General features: G+C 50.8%; 1 protein-coding gene across 3 annotated transcripts in view; it reads left to right on the forward strand.

The window, feature by feature from the left end:
* The first annotated feature begins 926 nt into the window (after positions 1 to 926).
* COL22A1 (collagen type XXII alpha 1 chain) overlaps positions 927 to 13,669 on the forward strand; it is a 224,150-nt gene continuing 211,407 nt past the window's right edge. For all 3 annotated transcript variants that reach the window (XM_002692600.6, XM_025002008.2, XM_059874411.1), the window contains exon 1: positions 927 to 1,377. The gene's annotated coding sequence lies outside the window, so the exon portion shown is untranslated. The remainder of the gene's footprint in view (positions 1,378 to 13,669) is intronic.

Raw genomic sequence — 13,669 nt, forward strand, 5'->3', positions numbered from 1 at the left:
CCCCACTCTGTCTGTTTATTAAATCCCTGCTGCCGAGCAGGAGGCCAAATAAAGACACCCCCGAGCTTGGGAGTCTGATTTGGGTCGAGTGGGGCTGAGGGAGGTCATTCAAATTAAGCCATGTTCTCATCTAGTTCAAAATACTCATGCCCGGCCCATTTTTAGGAACGGAGGTCAGCAAGAAAAAGCAGAAGAGCCCCTGGGGTCAGCACCTGTTCCTTCTCTTCTTTTGGAGGCTTGGCAACCCTTGAGGAAGGGAAGTGTGCTTCTCACACCCACCTGGCCCCCACCCCTGCTCTTCTGGGGGACCCCCGCAGGCGGATGACAACGGCTCTCCCTGAACTTTCCTAGTCCTCATCTCAAAATAAGGACATCAACTCACCCCTCGCCCAGGATGTTCTGAGAGCAGGGAGAGGGGCCACCTGTAGCCAGAGGCAGGCAGGTGCTGAGCCAGGAGAGGGGCTCACAGAGCGCGGCAAAAGCGAAGCCGCCCACCTCCGGCCCCCTGCCCCTCCAAACTTTCCAAACTTGCAGGCAGCTGCTGCCTAGCGAGGCGGCTATTTCAGACCAGGCTGTAAAAGGGACCGAAATACCCGCTAAAGTCTATAATTGGACGAGTTGTCAGGCCCTGTCCCGGGCTTCTGAGCGACTTCTCTTTGCCGCCTGGGGCCCGACGCTGTTCCTGCTGCCCTGACCCCTCTCCAGCCTCCTGCCCCCACCCCCCAACCGCGACCCCCAGAGGGACACCCCATCCTCCTCTCCCCCTTCTTCCGGGAGCCTCCCGCCCCTCCGGCCCCTGGCACTCCAGGGGACCAGGCGACTCCTTCTCCGCTCGCCCCGCCCCCGCCCCTTCGCCCGCCCCGCCCCTCTTAGCCCCCCCCACTGCCCGCCTCCCTCATCGCCCCGCCCACCTCCGGGCCCCGCCCTCCGCGCTCCGGGCTGGGGATCCCACCGCCCCGGCCGCTTCGCCCCTGGGGGGACCAGAGCAGCTTTGTTCTTGGGCAGCAGCTGGGCTGGCTGCCGCTGCTGCATTTTTTCCCCCCCAAGGAGGTGTCTCCCGTTTCCTTATTTTTCTGTTTCTCACAAACTTTCTGTTTTATCCTCTAAGTGCCAAGCCTCACCTTTTTTACAGTATTTATTTAGTTAGTGGTCGGATAAGTAGCTCTCTCTCCGGACCCCGGCCGGGGCCAATTCGCCAGAGCTATTACAGGTCTAATCTAGGGAGTCAGCTTGCTAGATTGGGGGGAGGGTGGGCGGTGACACCCCCCCGCCCGGGAGGGGGCTGCCTGGGGCTCGCGGCTTCTCCAGACTCGCTTCTTCTGGATCCGCCTGGACTGGGACCCCGGCTGGCATCCCCCTGAGCCTCGCCCCTGCCAGGTAAGGCCGGCTTCTCTTCTCTGCTCGGGGCTGCCGGGGGTCACAGGGCTTCAGGCTTCCCCCATCTCCTCCGCGACCAGGAGGGGAGCGTCCTGGGGGCGTGAGCCCCGGGGGCAATGCCCTCTCCTCCCTGGGATCTAGCTCTTTCTGGAGCACCAGCGCACTGAGCTCCTCAGGCAGTGTGGCCTCGGTCCTGACAGGTGGGCCTGTGCTGGGCCCAGGTTCAGAATGGGATGGAGCAAAGTCGGTGAGAAGCACCTGTTTGATTCCAGCCAAACAACCCTGGGAAACAGGAGCACAGGGTGGCTGGCGCCCGGCAGCCTGTCAGATGCAGGTTGGTTTCTGAGTTGCTACTTTTGAGTTGTTGAGACATCCTAGCTTCTTTTAACTTTCCAATAAGAAATTTGGAAGAGGAGCCAGAAAGATTAAAAAAAAAAAAGACAAAAAATGACAAAGAGAGTGAAGTGGGGAAGGATAGTGTCCCTTTGGTTTTGCATTCAGTGTCCAGGAGCTTTGCCTGTTGGTCTCAGTTGACATCTCTTTCCTATCTGAGCAGTGTGTCTCCCTCTCCCAACTTTCTCTGGCCCAGGAAGGTGTTTTTGTTCCTTTTCTGCAAAGCCAATCTCTGCAGCAGACCTGAGCTTCTTGTCCCAGGTTATAAAATGTAATTGGAATTAGTCACATTTTTGGGAAAATGTACCTTCCCTTCTCCCCACTCAAGTCCAGACTCAGAGATGACAGACAGGGGAGAGGCTTATCAGGCATGTCCTGAAGGGGGCGACCCCCCTGGTCCCCTCCACAGAACATCATTCCATTACTTGTCATCTTCCAGCACTTTGTACGGCACCCCTGTGGGAACACAGGTCATTCCAGCTCCCGTCTGTCTGTGTCTCATTGAGGATGTACACCCGGAAAAATCCTAGGAAGCCAGACTTGTGCTGTGAGAGCCCCCGGTGATAGGCCACATCTTCAGACCCTTTGAGTTTAGTTCACTGAGTTGTTCCAGGGAAGTTCTAAAGCCCAGGGCTTCTGTGTTGGGCTGAGTGGGGTGTGCTATCTGGTTGGCACTGATGCTGAAGAAGGTCAGGAGCCTTGCTGCTCATTTGGCTTCCTGGTCTTAACTCTGTTGCTCTCTCTGGCTGCCCTGAGCTGGGGGAGCTGTGCCCAGGGAGGTTCGGGTTCCTTATCTGCCAAATGGACATGATTAAAGCACACGGGGAGAACTCTGAGAGTGCCCGGGACCTCGTTGGCATGCGGTGGATCTAAGTTAGCTTCTGCTGCACAGACCCGGGGAGGGGGTGGCATCAGTGGTTGTACCCCCACCCCATCCTGCATCTCCTTGTCACTCTGCTGCTCAGGGGCCAGCTGTGTGATTTGAGGGAAATTGCCACCTTGTGTCGGTGGGTGTCCTGTGTCTGTCAAGAGGCTGGAAGAGTCGAGGGTTTCCTTTTCTGCAGATCCACAAGTGACTCTGGGGATCAATGGGGCCTTGAAGGGGCTTCCCAGGTGGTGCTAATGGTAAAAAATCCACCTGCCATTGCAGGAGACCAAGAGACTCGAGTTGGATCCCTGGGTTGGAAAGATCTGCTGGAGTATGAAATGGCAATCCACTCCAGTATGCTTGCCTGGAAAATCCCATGGACAGAGGAGCCTGGTGGGCTACAGTCCCTGGGGTCGAAAAGAGTCAGACACAACTGTCGGAACACACGCACACACCTCCTTGGGGCCTTGAAAATGTTGGGAGCAGAAATTTGTAACTTTTTTTTTCCCCTGGAGCTTCTTCAAAGTTTCGTCAGGTTCTCGAAAGTTTTTTCATTATTTACAAAATGGTTAAGGAAGTGGCCTACAGGCTGATCCAGCCCTCAGATAGTCTTAATGCTTCTTAGGAGCATTTTGCATTTGTTTTGATTACTTTTCAACATAAACTGAATCAGGAGATTTCATGTACACATCTTAATCTCTGGCTTCTCTTGAAAAGTGAGAAGATGGGACAGCCTTGGGCTTGTGTCCCAGGGAGGCCATCCATGTGGCTGCCCACCAGCCAGGCGGATGCCCCCTGGTCATCCACAGTCATCGGTGTCACTGGTGTGACCGGCAGGGGGCTTGCCCCCTCTGGACTGGAAGGTCCAGCTTCTCTCTCTCCCTCTGGCTCCATTCTAAGAGGATTGCAGATAAGCAGAGTCACTTTCAGAGGAGAGAATGCAGAGAATTCCCTGGGAACAGAGCTGTGGACTGTAAGAAAGAGCCTCTGTTGCGGAGGAGAGAAGACCCGTGGCTGATGGAATCTGCGGGGATGCTGTGGAGAAGAGACAGCTGACCCACTCTCTCGGTCCCCAGAGGGTGGAAGCAGGAGGACCGGTGAATGAAATTTCACTGGATGCTGGATTCCTGTCCAGTGGGAATATCGGGTCACAGACAGGAGGGGTTCCCCTGGATTCAATCACTGGGGGACGAGGCTCCGATGCTGGAGGGATTTAAACAGAGGTTGGACGGCCATTTCACAGGGCCGGAATGGGTGCTGATCTGAACGTCGATGGCCATGTGAACATTTAAGGTCTTCTCCCAGCTTGAGGGTCTGCACTTCCTAAGTGCTTCCTTCCCTAAAATTCTGCTCATCCACTCTGGCCCCCTGCTCTTACTTCAGTGCTGCTGCCAATAGAGGCCAGCATGGGTGTGTGGTCACTCGGGTCAGGACTGTGAACTCTCTGTGGGTCATTCATTTCTTGGTTTTGTGAACAAGGAAACCGAAGGTGAGAGTCTGAATGGCTTACCTCGGGACAGGTAGAGGGAATACAAGAGCCAAGATTCAAAGCCACATCTGGGGGATCAAAGCCCTTATCACACCAACAGAAGGAGCCACCATTACAGATGCAGGCAGCTGAGGAGAGCCAGAATGAAAAAAGCCCACAGGGATCTTTAGGGTGGGAAAGGTCCCTGAGGAATTCTTAGCCCATCTTCTTACTCAAGAGTGGAAGACAAGGCAGCTTGCCTGACAAAAACAACTTTAATCATTTTTATTAAATAAATATTTTTATTAATAAAAATCAAATAACAGAAATCAATAAAGATGTATCTGGTAAGATGAGAAGAGTACAGTTGCCCCATTTTACAGATGAAGGGACAGAGTCCAGGAGAACGTGAATGACTTGACTGTTTTGTATTTAGAGACAGAGATGGGTCTTAAATGCATGTCTACTGAGAGATGCCTGGGCATAGAGGGCTTCCCCTTGGTCTTCCTGCCCATTGTGCATGTGTGTGTGTGTGTGTGTGTGTGTGTGTGAAGGCCAGGCGGCCACACTGACCTCTCCTCCTTGCACTTTGCAATGAGTAAGTGAACAAATGTCCACAGGAATTGCAACGTTGAATGAGTGAATGACATGTAGCACTCCTCAGCCTTATGATTTAGCAAAATTGGTCGCTTTCTTTGTGGTTTGCTAAGTCGCTTCTGTCGTGTCCGACTCTGTGCAACCCCTAGACAGCAGCCCACCAGGCTCCCCTGTCCCCAGGATTCTCCAGGCAAGAACACTGGAGTGGGTTGCCATTTCCTTCTCCAATGCATGAAAGTGAAAAGTGAAAGTGAAGTCGCTCAGTCGTGTCCAACTCTGTGCGACCCCATGGACTGCCACCTACCAGGCTCCTTTGTCCATGGGATTTTCCAGGCAAGAATACTGGAGTGGGGTGCCATTGCCTTCTTTGTGGTTTAGTAAGCACCATTTTTTATCGCTTCTTCTAATCCTTTTGGTGGATGTGCCCCTCCAACTCCCCATTCCCACTTGCTGCCTCAGCGAGCATCTTTCTGCATGTGACTTCCCCCCCTTGCGATGCCTTCCCTGAGATTATTCCTAAGGAATAGGCATTCTGGGTCAAAAGGCACGGCCATTTTAGTGGCTCTCAGGAGGTTTTGGGACTGGGCCTTTATGAGAAGCCAAAAGCTGGGTAACATCGTGGTCTGAACAGAGGGAAGTCTTGGCCGAGATCCAGGGAATGTGCCGACCAGCCCTCCCGCTGTGGTCATGGAGCTTGTCGGAACCCTCTAGTGACAAACCCCATTTGATGGGGTTAAGTTCTCATCTGCTGTCCGCCTGCCTTAGCTTGGACACTGCCAGTTACTGTGTGCTCACTACTTCTAGCTAACTCTGCCTAAGTTCTGATAGAGATGAGAACATCATTTTAATTTCTTAAAGTTGGGTTCATAATACAGTTTTGGAAAAAAAAAAAAAAAAAAGCAATTTGCACATCCTTTTTGTTTGGAGCTCTCTAAAGAGAAGACTTTCTTTTAACTGCATCCTGACAGAGAGGAGCCAATTGGAACTGGTCTTGACTGCCCGGCAGCCAAGTAGCTGAAGCCAGAGTGTGCTGTATAAAAACAAGAAAAAGCAAACTGAGCTCAACAATCCATTCAACAAAGTCTCACTTGAAAATCAAACAGTGCTACAAGCTTCTTTGGGGTGATAGATTCATGACCACACAGGGCTTTACCGGATAGTCGTTCCTTTAACAGGCTCTTTCTTCTCAAGCCTGTGAGATGACCATCACAGCCACCTTGCCCCATCTCCTCTACCGGAGTCTGACTCATCTGTCCCAGCCTTTGCCTACCTTCTCCTATCCTACTCCCGGGGCAGAGAAACTGCCACCTCCCAAGGGGAACCAGTGGTTTGTTAGTGGATATCACGTTAAAATGAAAGCTTTCTCCCTGCCACCTCTGTCTGTCAGCCCTTACTCCATGTTTTTGGCGGTACTTAGAATAATTAAAGGGGGCTTCCCTGGCAGTCCAGTGGTTAAGACTCTGTGCTTGCAATGCAAGGGGTTAGGTTCCATCCCTGTTCAGGGAACTAAGATCCCACATGCCATGTGGTGTGACCAAAGAAAAAAAAGAAAAGTAGAATAATTGAAATCTCCTTTCCCATGACATTTTTTTGACCTCTATAAAAACAAGACTAGTGTGACCCTAAGCCTGAGCTTGGACCCCATTTGGTCCCAGGGTATATAATCCACATTCTCCCATCACTCCTGGGGATCAGTTATGCTGCTAACCCCTGTGCAGATGGACAGCCCAGTGGCCTGTCCATCCGGGGCTTACAGATGTTTAGTCCCTCAGTAAGTAAGCAGCTGAGCTGGGACTCAAACCCATGTCTTCGTGCAGAATCCATGGGCTGAACCAAAATTCCGATCTGCCTTAAGTGTGTAAGATAAATGTATAACATTCATCCAATGGACAATCTTTGTTCTTTTTAGAAAATATTTTTCATTAGAATGTCTTAAATTATAAAAGCAATGAAAGCATGTTTTTTAGCATTTAAATACATGTATGTTTGTTTTATTTTTTTTTTTATTAGTGTATAGTTGCTTTACACTTGAAAGTGTATTTTTACAAGGGCAAAATTATTGGCAATGTCCTGTGTTTTCATCTCCCCAGCTTATCCAGTAGTAACATTCTGACAAATACCCTTTCAGAATCTTATATCCAAACATACACATCAATCAAAAATCCAACATTTGAACAATTGTAGCAACAATGACTACTACAACAAGTTTACCTACCACTGTGTCTAGCTCATAGGAGGGGCTCTGTTAATAACTGAAAGGTTGAATTGCCTGTTTTGCCTGGTCTAATGGTTTCTCTGAGGCCACTGGGCTGTGGGGCAATGGTCTTCATTGGCCTTCAGCGAAACAGACAGGCAGGATAAGACCCTGGATGGCATGTTTGCAGGTCTCTGTGGAAACACCTACTGCAGCTCAGCTTTTCCCTTTGCTCCTGAGTTGCTGTGGGCGAGTCCGCGTGGGCTTTCCCTGCAGCTCGCTTCTCCCACGAACCCCGCCCTCCCTGTGCTCCTCGCCCCCTGCCCCCCATGCTGCCACAGCTTCACGTCTTCAACTTCTGTCATCCCCCAAGGGCTGGTCTGTTTCTGCCCCTTGCTAGTGAGTTCCTGGAGTTCACGGGTTTTGTGTTTCTTATCTCTGAATTACTAGTGTCTGCACAATGGTGGGTGCAGTAAGGAACTTAGTACATCTTTGTGGGAGGAAGGAATTTCCAAACGGTGATAATCAAGTGCCTGGCACATAGTATCCGATTAATAAAATTACAGCTTGGTTTAAATCACAAATAAGGGAGTGAAATATCAAGATTGGAAAAGTGGTACCGTTATTTGCAGTGTCTGGCACAGCGTCCCACACACAGGCATGCATGGCGGATGTTAGTCCTTCCCATCAGCGTGGCGTGGTGGTGGTGGGGTGGGGGGTGAGCTCCGAGTGATGACCAGGCAGCTCTGGACCTTGGGCATTGCTGGGGGTCCCACTGAGCCCTAGGGGCCTGGATTCGTGGACTGGGCTGTGTTGGTGGGTGTAAGTCTGACTTGGGTCTGAATTTGGCCCTTCTCTTGCTTGTCTGTGTGGTCCAGGACCTTTTAGAGAATCTCTACCGGAGCCAAGGGGATGGGCTCAGAAAACACGGTGAGGGACAGCTCAGGGCCCGGAAATCTCTGGTCAGTGAGTAGATCTGACATCCTTAATGCCTGGTAGGTCAACTTGCTAGAACCTTTAGAAGGTCGTACAGGCCCCAGGATTCCCTGTCAGACACACCAGCCTGTTCTTATGCTGGAAAAGAAAGTCCTGAACACCTGATCACAGAGGATCACCCCTCCCTCAGATGATGCACTGGCTGTACAGCACATACTGAATGTACTGTGCTAAGTCGCTCAGTCATGTCTGAGTCTTTGCAACCCGGTGGACTGTAGCCCACCAGGCTCTTTGTCCATGGGATTCTCCAGGCAAGAGAGTGGGTTGCCATGCCCTCCTCCAGGGGATTTCCAACCCAGGGATCGAACCCACGTCTCCCACATTGCAGGTGGATTCTTTACCGTCTGAGCCACTGGGGAAGCCCAAGAATGCTGAGGTGGGTAGCCTATCCCTACTCCAGGGGAACTTCCTGACCCAGGAATCCAACCAGGATCTCCAGCATTACATACTGACTACAAATACCTGTATCTCTTGCCTCTTTGGTTGGTCATTTCCTGATAGCCCTGCCCCCAGGGCTGTGTCCGGTTAGTGCTCTGAATGCCTGCTGCAGGCCAGATGTGTTTAGGGCCTCAAGGGGCAGATACCCCAGTGCCCTGAGGCCAAGCTGCCGCCGGTGTGTTCAGGCGGGGGTTTGGGTGCCCCTAGCCAACCACTCACCAAGCAGCAGGACTTACTGGAACACACTCCCCCCGGCTAATTTCTGCAAGAATACTAGACAGAGTTAGTCATCACTTTATGTAGGAGAAGAGACCTAGAGCGGTAGGCGACCTGTCCAGGGGCAAATGGCCAGATAAGAGCAGAAGCCTCTTTCGCTTGTGCTCCCCCAACTTTGTCCTCCCCTCCCCTCCCTTCCCTTCTCTGTGTCAGCGTGTTGTCTGTTAAGGCTGGGCTCTCACATCCGGCTTCCTAGAGGGTAAACACGGAGCCTTGGAGGAAAGTGGAGAATTCCTCAAACTATTTTTATTTGTTTTTATTTTTTTAACTGGAGTATAATTGCATCACAATGTTGTTTTAGTTTCTGCTGTGAAAGAAAATGAATCAGCCATGCACACGTATCCCCTCCCCCTTGAGCCTCCCCGCTACCCCTCACCCCCCACCCACCCGTCTTGGTCATCACAGAGCAAGCACCGAGCTGAGCTCCCTGTGCTATGCAGAAGCTTCCCGGTAGCTTTACACATGGCAGTGTATATATGTTAGTGCTACTCTCGCGGGTCGTTCCACACTCCTTCCCTGCAGGGTCCACACGTCCGTTCTCCTTGTCTGTGTCTCTATTCCTGCCCTGCAAACAGGTCATCAGTGCCATTTTCTAGATTCTACACATACACATTAATATATGGTATTTGCTTTTCTCTTTCTGACTTTCTTCACTCTGTTCACCCACGTCGCTGCAACTGACCCCACACTATTTTGAATGCCTTGTTCCTCTCTGGGGCTGTGTTCCTACCATGTGCAGTCCCGGAGGCAGGAACTCTGCCTGGTTTATCTCCGTTGCCGAAGCTCTGGTGTGGGCTTGGGTGGGAGTGGGTTCCGTACTGGGCCTGCGGTGTGAGTGAGCGCCTGTATGGGTGGGTGGTTGGTGGTGATGAGGTGGGGAGGGACGGAGGGGGTGCAGAAATGCATGACTCCCTGGGTGGAGGGCGGGCGAGAGAGCCGACTGACGAAACGGTGAGTGAGAGACCAAGCCCGCGGGTGGATGGATGCACGAGGGCCTTGTGATGCATTAACGTCGCCACGAGTTGATCTGCCATGTGTGGACTGTTCTCAGGTGAAAAGGAAGGAAAGAGGATGGGGTGGCAGGGTTCAGTCCTCAGAGAGAACCTTTCAAGAGGCTCTTCTCTGTCGCTCCTGCGAATTCTCCCACCGAGAAATGCTCAGACTGGGTTTGAAAAGCCTGACTTCACTGGACATGGCAAAGCACAGAGGTGATGAGCAGAACCACTCCCACTGCCGCCCCCCCTGAAGGGGAGGTATTTCTGGAGCTTTCTCTTCGCCTTAGTCCTGGAGTCCCCATACAGTGATGCCAGAACAGCGGATCCTTTGAACAACAGTGAGCCGGAGCCCCGGGAAACACTGGGCACGAACCTCCCTGGTCCCACTGTGTCAGGCACATCTGTGCATTGATTCCCTGAGAAGGAAACACCCAGTGGGGGTCTCTGTTCCTGGTTCCTCCCCAGGCATCCCTGACCTTCCCCACCTACTCACACCTGTGGAGCATGGGTCCTGGAGATCTGAGAAGCTCTCTTAGAAAAAAAGAAACACCCTTTGTGACTAGACAGAGACGGTAACTCCTGTGCTCATAAGCCACATGCTTGCTCTATTCTCAGCACGTAGAAGTTTTAAGATTATATTTTTTAGTTTTTTTTTTCAAAAAAATAAAAGAGAATGTGCTTTTATTATCTAAGTCAATGTAGAGTTAAGTTAGTGGAGACACTCTGTCATGGTTATGCTGATGCATGGAGTGCCTGCTCTGTGCCTGTCACCCTTCCAGGCCCTGAGACATGACCGCTAAGTCTAAGGAGCTCCGTGGAAAACACAGACCAATAAGCTGTTGTGCTTAGTCGCTCAGTCGTGTCTGACTCTTTGCACCCCCATGGATTGTAGCCCGCCAGGCTCCTCTGTCCATGGGGATTCTCCAGGCAAGAATACTGGAGTGGGTTGCCATGCTCTCCTCCAGGAGATCTTCCCAACCCAGGGATAGAACCCAGGTCTCCCACCTTGTAGGTGGATTCTTTACTGTCTGAGCCACCAGGGAAGCCCAAGAATACTAGAGGGGGTAGCCTATCCCTTCTCCAGGGGGATCTTCCTGACCCAGAAGGAGAAGGAAAAAAGATCATAGGAAATAAGATAAAATAACATAAACACTAGATGAGGGGATGGGAGGAGCCAAAGCTGCCTGAGTTCACCTCTGCCCACCCCCAGAGGGGAAATGCCTTAAGTTCAGCTCAGTCACTCCTTAGGCTCATGTATTGATGGCCCAGAAAGAGGGAGAGAGAGACAGTTATGCTGGAGCCCATCATAATACAACCTGAATCAACCCTGAATATTCATTGGAAGGATTGATGTGGAAGCTGAAACTCCAATACTCTGGCCACCTGATTCGAAGAACTGACTCATTTGAAAAGACCTTGATGGTGGGAAAGACTGAAGTCAAAAGGAGAAGGAGATGAGATGGTTGGATAGCATCACCAACTCAATGGACATGAGTTTGAGCAAACTCTGGGAGACAGTGAAGGACAGGGAAGCCTGGAGTGCTGCAGTCCATGGGGTCACAAAGAGTCAGACCCAAATGAGCTACTGAACAACAGCAACACACTACAATATCAGCTTCCCACTTGACAGGGTTCAGAAGATAAGGAGGTCAGTTTTAATATTGTTTGTGAGATGATAAAACAGTATCATCCCGGGGGTCTGTGGGAGCCTGAAGAAGATAGTGACACTCCCTCTGTGGGAAATCAGAGAAGGCTTCACAGAGGAGAAGACGCATCCTAGGGGTTTTGAAGGATGAGTAGGAGTCTGCCTGGCAAGGAAAAGACTGTTGTCATCCCAGAGGTAATGACAGAGGCAGTGGCAAAGACTTAGGGCAATTGTGGGGTGTTGAAGAAAGAGGGGGAAGTTGCTGAGGCTGGAGGAAAAGGCTCATGAGGAGCCTTTTCGGTGGGGACCACGAACCTGGAAAAGGAGATCGGGACCAGACTGAGGGCCAGAAGGAGAAGGCTTTCTGCTGGGAATGACGTGAACAGACCTGTGTGCTCCAATGACAACTGTGCCCAAGGCCCTTTACAGACTTACAGAGCTTAACCCACAGGGTTACAATCTGGTTCAGATGTCAGAGTCTCACCCTCAGAAGGAAAAGTGTCTTCAGAGATTCTGGGGTCCTGGGTACCCCCAGGGCTGAGCCAGGAGCTTGGATGCTAGACTACAGCATCTCTTAAGGTAGGGGCTCCAAGTGAGGGCTGGATCCTCCCTTCAGCTTCCTCACCCGAAGATGGTTAACATCTCTCGGACACTGTGCAGCTCCAAGAGTGCAGGATTCTGAGATGTTCTTAGTGCCTTGCGAGGTTGCCAGCACCTGGTTACTGGGGGCACTCAGGCTTAGGTGGAAGCATGAGAGGGGCTGAGAGTGGATTCAGTTCAGTTCAGTTCAGTCGCTCAGTCACAGACTCTTTGCTACCCCATGGACTGCAGCACGCCAGGCTTCCCTGTCCATCACCAACTCCTGGAGTTTACTCAAACTCATGTCCATTGAGTCGGTGACACCATCCAACCATCTCATCTTCTGTCATCCCCTTCTCCTCCCACCTTCAATGTTTCCCAGCATCAAGGTCTTTTCAAATGAGCCAGTTCTTCATGTCAGGTGGCCACAGTATTGGAGTTTCAGCTTCAACATTAGTCCTTCCAATGAATATTCAGGACTGATTTACTTTAGGACGGACTGATTGGATCGCCTTGCAGTCCAAGGGACTCTCAAGAGTCTTCTCCATCACCACACCTCAAAAGCAACAATTCTTTGGCTCTCAGCTTGCTTTATGGTTCAACTCTCACATCCATACATGACCACTGGAAAAACCATAGCCTTGACTAGACAGACCTTTGTGGCAAAGTAATGTCTCTGCTTTTTAATATGCTGTCTGCTGCTGCCAAGTTGCTTCAGTCGTGTCCGACTCTGTGTGACCCCATGGACTACAGCCTACCAGGCTTCTCTGTCCATGGGATTCTCCAGGCAAGAACACTGGAGTAGGTTGCCATTTCCTTCTCCAATGCATGAAAGTGGAAAGTGAAAGTGAAGTCACTCAGTCGTGTCTGACTCTTAGCGACCCCATGGACTGCAGCCCACCAGGCTCCTCCATCCATGGGATTTTCCAGGCAACAGTACTCGAGTGGGGTGCCATTGCCTTCTCCCAATATGCTGTCTAGGTTGGTCATAACTTTTCTTCAAAGGAGTAAGTGTTTTTTAATTTCATGGCTGCAGTCACCATCTGCAGTGATTTTGGAGCCCCCCCCAAATAAAGTCAACCACTGTTTCCACTGTTTCCCCATCTATATCCCATGAAGTGATGGGACCAGATGCCATGATCTTCGTTTTCTGAATGTTGAGCATTAAGCCAACTTTTCCACTCTCCTCTTTCACTTTTATCAAGAGGCTCTTTAGTTCTTCTTTGCTTTCTGCCATAAGGGTGGTGTCATCTGCATGTCTGAGGTTATTGATATTTCTCCCAGCAATCTTGATTCCAGCTTGTGCTTCATCCAGCCCAGCATTTTGCATGATGTACTCTGCATATAAGTTAAATAAGCAGGGTGACAATATATAGCCTTGACATACTCCTTATCCTATTTGGAACCAGTCTGTTGTTCCATGTCCAGTTCTAACTATTGCTTCCTGACCTGCATACAGATTTCTCAAGAGGCAGGTCAGGTGGTCTAGTGTTCCCATCTCTTTCAAAATTTTCCACAGTTTGTTGTGATCCACACAGTCAAAGGCTTTGGCATAGTCAGTAAAGCAGAAATAGATGTTTTTCTGGAACTCTCTTGCTTTTTTGAGGATCCAGCGGATGTTGGCAATTTGGTCTCTGGTTCCTCTGCCTCAAGCATGGGGCAGTGGGGGAGTTTGGAGTAGACCACTCTCTCAGACAGAGGTCTCATGTGGTGGTACAGAAGGTACTGTTGACTTGAAACAAGTGCTAGAAAGGACTCTCTGGTAACTTCCTTTAATTGAGTGCTCATAGCTTTTTTTTTTTAATTGACTGGCAACCGGGCACTGTGGTAGGGACCCTAATCC

Source organism: Bos taurus, chromosome 14, assembly GCF_002263795.3.
Source record: "Bos taurus isolate L1 Dominette 01449 registration number 42190680 breed Hereford chromosome 14, ARS-UCD2.0, whole genome shotgun sequence".
Classification (NCBI taxonomy): Eukaryota; Metazoa; Chordata; class Mammalia; order Artiodactyla; family Bovidae; genus Bos; species Bos taurus.